This window comes from Sturnus vulgaris, chromosome 30, assembly GCF_052056855.1.
Source record: "Sturnus vulgaris isolate bStuVul1 chromosome 30, bStuVul1.hap1, whole genome shotgun sequence".
NCBI lineage: Eukaryota > Metazoa > Chordata > Aves > Passeriformes > Sturnidae > Sturnus > Sturnus vulgaris.
The window spans coordinates 5,535,835-5,542,613 of NC_142272.1; positions in this window are offsets into that span (position 1 = coordinate 5,535,835).

Here is a 6,779-nt window from a genome sequence, read left to right on the forward strand (position 1 = left end):
TTGGTTCCACGGGGTCCCCACAGTGTCACAATGGTCCCTTGGATCCATGGTGTCCTAGAGATTCATAATGGCTCCTTGCTTCCATGAGGTCCTCACAGTGTCACAGTGTTCTCCCCAGGGAGGAAACCACAGAGCCCCAGTGTTTCAGAACACTGAAACTGATGAACTGCTGTTACCAGAGGCCAATGCCAGACACAGCTGTCTGTCCTGGAAGGTTTGTCTGGGAGCAACCCTTGGATATACAGAATTTTGAATGTAGAATCCCAAGTTCAGCCCTTTTTGTCTGGAGGAGATGGCCACTTCCATACAAAAGGAAAGCATGCAGCCCCAGTTTTTGGAAGGCAGGTGAGAGTCAGCCCTCAGGAGGCCAGGGCCAGCCAGACCTGTCTGTAATAGCACCTTTTGTGTAGGAGCAATTTTTGGATCTAGGACTTTTGGAGGGGGATCCCAATTTTGGCCATGGGTACCTGGAGAAGAAGGATGGTTCTTTTCCATAGGAAGGAAAGCACTGAGCCTCAGTGTTTCAGGGCAGATTAGAGGCGACTACCATAGTTGAAGGCCAACCAAAGCAATATGTCCTGGCAGCTTTTGTCTGGGAGCAATCCCTGGATATTGAGAATTCTGGGGGAGGAATCCCATTTTGGCCATGGATGCTTGAATGAGATGGACATTTCTTCTTCATTTGAAGGAAAGGCCAGAGCCCCAGTGTTTCAGGGGCACATAAGAAGACACCCTCGACATGCCGAGGGCAGGTGGACCAGTCAGGCCAAGCCAAGCAGACCTGTTACCTGTTCCCTTGGATCCATGGGGCCCTGCAGTGTCACAATGGTTGTGTCATATTGAATCCTTGGTTCCTTGAGGCCCAGCTGTGTCACATTGACCTCTTGTTTCCATGAGGCTCCACAGTGTCACTATGGTCCCCTTGGCTCCACAAGGTTCTGAAGTGCCACAATGGCCCTTTAGTTTCACAAGGCCTCAAAGTGTAAAAATGGCCTCCATGGTTTCAGCCCTGCTGTGTCAAAATGGACCTTTGGTCCCATATGTGCCCCATAGTGTCACAATGGTCTCCTTGGTTCTACAGTGTCAGAATGGACCCTTCATCCCATGCAGACCCACAGTGTTCACTGTAGTGCCCTTGACTGCATGAGGCCCTGCCATGCTGTAATGGCCCCTTGGTTCCAGTGGGTCCCAAAGTGTCAGAATAGTCTCCATTGTTCCATGAGGCCCTGCAATGTCACTGTGGTCCCCTTGCTTCCACAGGGCCCCACAGTGTAACAATGGACTCGTGGTTCCATGAGGTTCCTCAGTCACAATGGTCTCCTTGGATCCACAGTGTCACAATGGCCCCTTGGCTCCATGATGCGACACAGTTTAATGACAGACCCTTGGTTCCACAAGGCCTTGGAGTGTCACAATGGAGCCTTGGTTCCATAAGCTTCCATAGTGTCACCATGGTCTCCTGGGATCCAGATTGTCACAATGGACAACTGGTTCCATGATAACCTGCTGTATCACATTAACCCTTAGTGCCATGAGATTCTGAGTGTCACAATGGTCTCCTTGGTTCAAACAGGCCCTGGAGTGTCACAATGGCTGCTTGGTTCCATGAGCTTCCATAGTGTCACAATGGTCTCCTTGTTTCTGCAGTGTCATAGTGGACTCTTGGTTCCATTAGGTTCCTAAATGTCACAGGTCTCCTTGGTTCCATGTGGCCCTGCTGTGTCACCACAGCCCCTTGGTTCCAGGAGTTTCTGGGCTGTCAAAAATGGTTCCTTTGTTCCAATGAGGCGCCGCTGTGTCACAATGGACCCTGGGTTCCATGAAGATCTTCAGTGTCACAATATCCCCTTAGATCCATGGCCTCCTTGGATCTGCTTTGTCATAATGGACAATGCAGCCCCAATGTGTCACAGTGGCCCCTTGGATCCATGAGGCCCTGCTGTTTCACAATGGATCCTTGGTTCCATAGGTTTTGTAGTGTAACAATGGACTCTTTAGTTCTATGAGTTACCCTGCTTTTAGCAGTGGTTTCCTTGGTTCCAAAAAGACCCTGCTGTGTCTTGATGCACCCTTGGTTCCATTAGAATCTCAGGTATCACAAAGGCTCCTTGGTTCCACGAGGCCCTGCTGTGTCACACTGGTGTCACTCTCTACCAGGTGGCCCTACAGAGTCACCATGGACCCTCGGTTCTATGAGGTTCCATAGCATCCCAATGGTTGCCATGGTTACATGAGTTTCCTTAGTGTCACAATGGTCTCCATGAGTGCATTAGGCCCTGCTTTGACACAATGGTCCCCTTGGATCCATGAGGCCCTGCTGTGTCAGAATGGATTGATTTCTCCATTAAGTTCCTTAGTGTCAAAATGGTCTCCTTGGTTCTATGAGGCACCATTGTCTCACACTGGACCTGTGGTTCCAGGAGGTTCCATAGTGTCACCATGGTCTCCTTCAATCAGCAGTGTAACAATGGATCGTTGGTTCCATGTGACATTGCTGTGTCACCATGGTCTGCTGGGTTCCATGATTCCCCTCAGTGTCACAATGGAGCCTTGTTTCTGTGAGGCTCTGAACTGTCACAATTGTCTCCTTGGTTCCATCAGCCCCCACTGTGTCACAGGAGTTTCCTTGGTTCCGTGAGGAATACAAACTTTTTGCATAAACATTGAGCAACATCTGCTTAACACCTGGGAACATCTGTCTGCATTCAAACACGAGGTTAAAGGCGAGAATGGCACCAGCAGCTTCCATCTGCAACAGAGATCCAAGGAAAGGACAGGGACAGAGAATTCAGCTGAAAGACTCAGAGAATTCTGCTTACAGAGATAATTTCGGGTCACAAATGTCATCAAGCTGTGTGACACTCCAGATGCTCATGGAACCAAGGGCCAGTGTGACACAGCAGGGCCTGATGGAAACAAGAGGCCATGCTGAGCCTGCAGGGCTGTAACACCCCAGAACACTGAAATGCTGGGGGTGACCAAAGGTTCCTTTACTTGAGTTTAGTGCACAGGAGAAACCCCAGCCAGATATTCTCAAGAGGTCAAAATGACACAAAATTTTACTAGTAAAGTATAGAAAATCAAGGAACTTTGGAAAAGGATTTAATACAACATCCAACTCAATATAAAACACTTAGCATAGCAATAACTTCATTAACTTTTCCCACTTAACCTCAAAACCTTTAAACAATTAGGTTGTTGCAGTGCCCAAAACTCTTTCATATTAAGAGTATTAGAAGGAAAGAGAGACAGAAAGACAGAAGCTCTACAGACAGACACACACATGGCTCCCAGCTCCTAGGGTTCCAGTGTGGGTGAGACACAGACCCCAGGAGAAGGCATGGTATGGACCATGGGCTGAGCGCCTGCTCTGTGTTTTAAGCCCCTGGGCCTTCATGGGCCTCCCCCAGGTGGGACTTGTGATTGCTGGGGCAATCAGAGCCTGGGTCAGCACCACCCCACTGTGTGACTGATTGACAGCTCATCCCCAGGTGTCTGGGACATTGATCTCATCCAGCCTCTGACAGTGACCATGGTGACACTGCAGAACCTCATGGAACCAAGGGTCAGTGTCACGATCCGCTGTTAATACAGGTGAGATTCGTGAGAGTTTGTTTTTGATCTCAAAAGTGCAAAAGACAACGTCAGGGGACAAGTCAGTTTGCTCAAAGCAGAAATGCACTTTTATTGAGTGCCAACAACTCTGTTTTGCGATCCCAGGAGAGTTAAAGGAAACAAAGTAAAGAGAGAAAGAGAGAAAGAGGGCAATAGGGAATAGCTACTGACAGATGAGACGGATGTCCTCGTGGTCTGGCCCAAGAGACTCCGGTGTCCTGGTGGTCCCAGCCAATAGACACGTCTTCTGTGGGGAGATCTCAAAGGCTTCTCCAGAGGGTCGCTTTCTTATAGTCCTTTTCCTAAGTGAGTAGAGTCTGGCCAAGAGGTGGGAGATTTATGGGCCATTGTGAGGTGCTCGAGACAGAACATGCAGTGGTGCTCCGAGAAGCAGCTGTAGGTGCAGTACCTGTTCAAAGGCTCTGTACCGTGGACAGCACAGCAAGCACAGAGCACCAGCAAACAGTCCCTTGGCCAGCATCCACCTCAGCCAGGCCAGAACTCCTGTCCAGAAGTGGGTGGGGGTCCTTGGGACAGCCTCTGTCCTCACGACAGTTGTGAGGCAAATGAGGGAAACTCCAGACCAACTCTTACAGGAGCCTTTGCTCCCCATTTTTCTCTTCTGTCACAATGGTCTCCAGCGCTCTATGAGGCTGCAACATGAAACAATGGATATTTGCTTCCATGCAATTTCACGGGGTCACAATGGTCTCCTGGCTTCCATGAGTCCCCACTGTGTTTACAATTGACACTTAATTCCCCAAGATTCCATGGCATCACTGTGCTCTCCTGTGATTCACAAGGCTGTGCTGTGTCACAATGGACACTTGCTTCCTCCAAGGCTGGAGATGTCCCAGTGGCACTGGGTTTCCATCAGGCCACTCTTTGTAACAATGGGGCCTTGGTTCCATGAGAATCCATTGTGCCACAATGGTCTCCTGGGTGCCATGAGGATGTTCTTTGTCACAGTGGAGCCTTGCTTGCACGAGCCTTGGCAATGTCCCAGTGGCACATGTGTGCCATCAGGCCATGCCATGTCACAATGGACACTTGCTTCCATGAGATTCCATTGTTTCACAGTGCTCTCCTAGATCCCATGAATCCTTGTTCTGCCACCATAGGGTCTTTTTTCTCCTAGGCCTGGCAATATTTCCATGGCCCTTGTGTTCCATGTGGCCCCTCTCTGTCAAAATTGACCCCTGGTTCTGTTGCATCACAACACTCCCTAAGTTTCCATGACCTGCCCTGTGTCCCAATGGACACTGGATTCCACAAGAGCTGGCAGTGTCCCAATGGCACCTGTCTCCTATTCAGTCCCACTTTGTCAAAATAAAGACTTGGTTCCATGAGATTCCACTATGTTACACTGTTCTCCATATTTTCCTGAGCATCTGATGTGTTCACAACTGACCCTTGGTTCCTTGAGATTCTACTGCCTCCTTGGTTTCATAAAGCCCACATTTGTCACAACAGTTCCAGCATATTCAATTGCATCACAATGGTCTCCACCACTCTATAAGGCAGCACTGTGAAACTGTGGACACTTGGTTCCATCAGATTCCATTGGGTAACAATGTTCTCCTGTGTTCCACAAGAGCTGGCAGTGTCCCAGTGGCAGCTGTTTTCCATGAAGCCCCACTATGTTTGCAGCTGACACTTGGTTTCCCCAGGCTGCCTTGTGTCACAGTGCTCTCCTGGGTGCCCTGAGGCCCTGCTGTGTCACAATGGACACTTGCTTCCATGAGATCCCATTGTGTCACAGTGCTCTCCTGGGTGCCCTGAGGCCCTGCTGTGCAATAAGGGAGCCTTGTTTCCCCTACGCCTGGCAATGTCCCAGTGGCACCTGTGTGCCATGAGACCCCACTTGGTCAAAGTAGAGCCTTGGGTTGATGTGGGTGAGGGTCTGTAGTGATGCAGAGTCCCCAGGTGCAAAGGAGAGACACTTTATTGCAAAAACCAGGCCTTTTTAAACAGCCCATTTCCAGTTACATCATTTTAAAACATAACAAACATAATTCAACCAACCACCACACACCATGGTGTAAACACACGATGGTTATGTAACATGTATTTCTACCCCTAATTCAGCTGAGTCTCTTTCCCACAGCCCTTTTCTACTTAGCTGAAGTAACAGGCCTGAGCCATGATTTTACCAGGCCTTCTTTTTGTAAAAATTTATGTATAGCTAATATTTCTCCCTTCTTTGTTTATTTGTTGCACAGCTACAACTGTTTGTGCCCATAAAGCCATTATCTTATTAAGGCTACTATTGATCATTTGTGCCACACAAGATAAAATACATGGGATACATATCACAGTCATTAAGAAAACACCAAGGATAACTATGCCACACATTAATAAATGTTTAAGTAATGTCCTGAAGCCAAGGTTTTCGAGCCATGAAGACAGCCCCCACCAATCATCCTCCTCATGTTTCCGTAGCTGTTTAGTGAGCTGCTCAGGATTACCAATACTCTTGTGAATGGACTCTGAATGATCCCTTCAGTTCATGCAGCACATCCATCAAAATCTTCGCACCCATGGCCTTGAGCCAACAGCAAGAAGTCAACGGCTGCCCTGTTTGGCAGTGTTTCATGTCACACCAATTTAACATCAATTAGCATTGCTGAAAGAGCAGCACTAGTGGCATTAGCTTCCTTTGCAAGCCAGCAGCCAAGCTTGTTTAAAGAAGCCAAAGCCTGAGCAGTACCAATTGCTGGTATTAAGCACACAAAGTCCCTGGTGTATCTAGTTCCTGTGGCTGGGAGGGCAAAGCTGCAAAGTCGTGCATCCTTCTCAGATCCTTGTGTCATGTCTCATCCCATCCTGTGGTCTTTTGCCAGGTGTCCTGGCTCCACCACCTGGGCTGCAATATACCTGGGGCTGTGCAGTTTTGCTGCACGCTCTCATTATACAGCTTACCAAAACGCTTCTGGCCAATGGACATCCCCACCAAGCACGTGTGGCAGGGATCACCAGGGGTTGTCACAGAGATGCACACAGTATCGGTGTGAGCAGCATTTGCAGGGGTCATCCCTACGTTTGTGCCATCCAGTATAGGGGGTCAGACACTCACAGTGTTTTTGCCAATCAGGATGATACAACAAATGGTCACACACACCACAAAGGAACCCATTTCATGTGGTGACCTGTGGAGACACAAG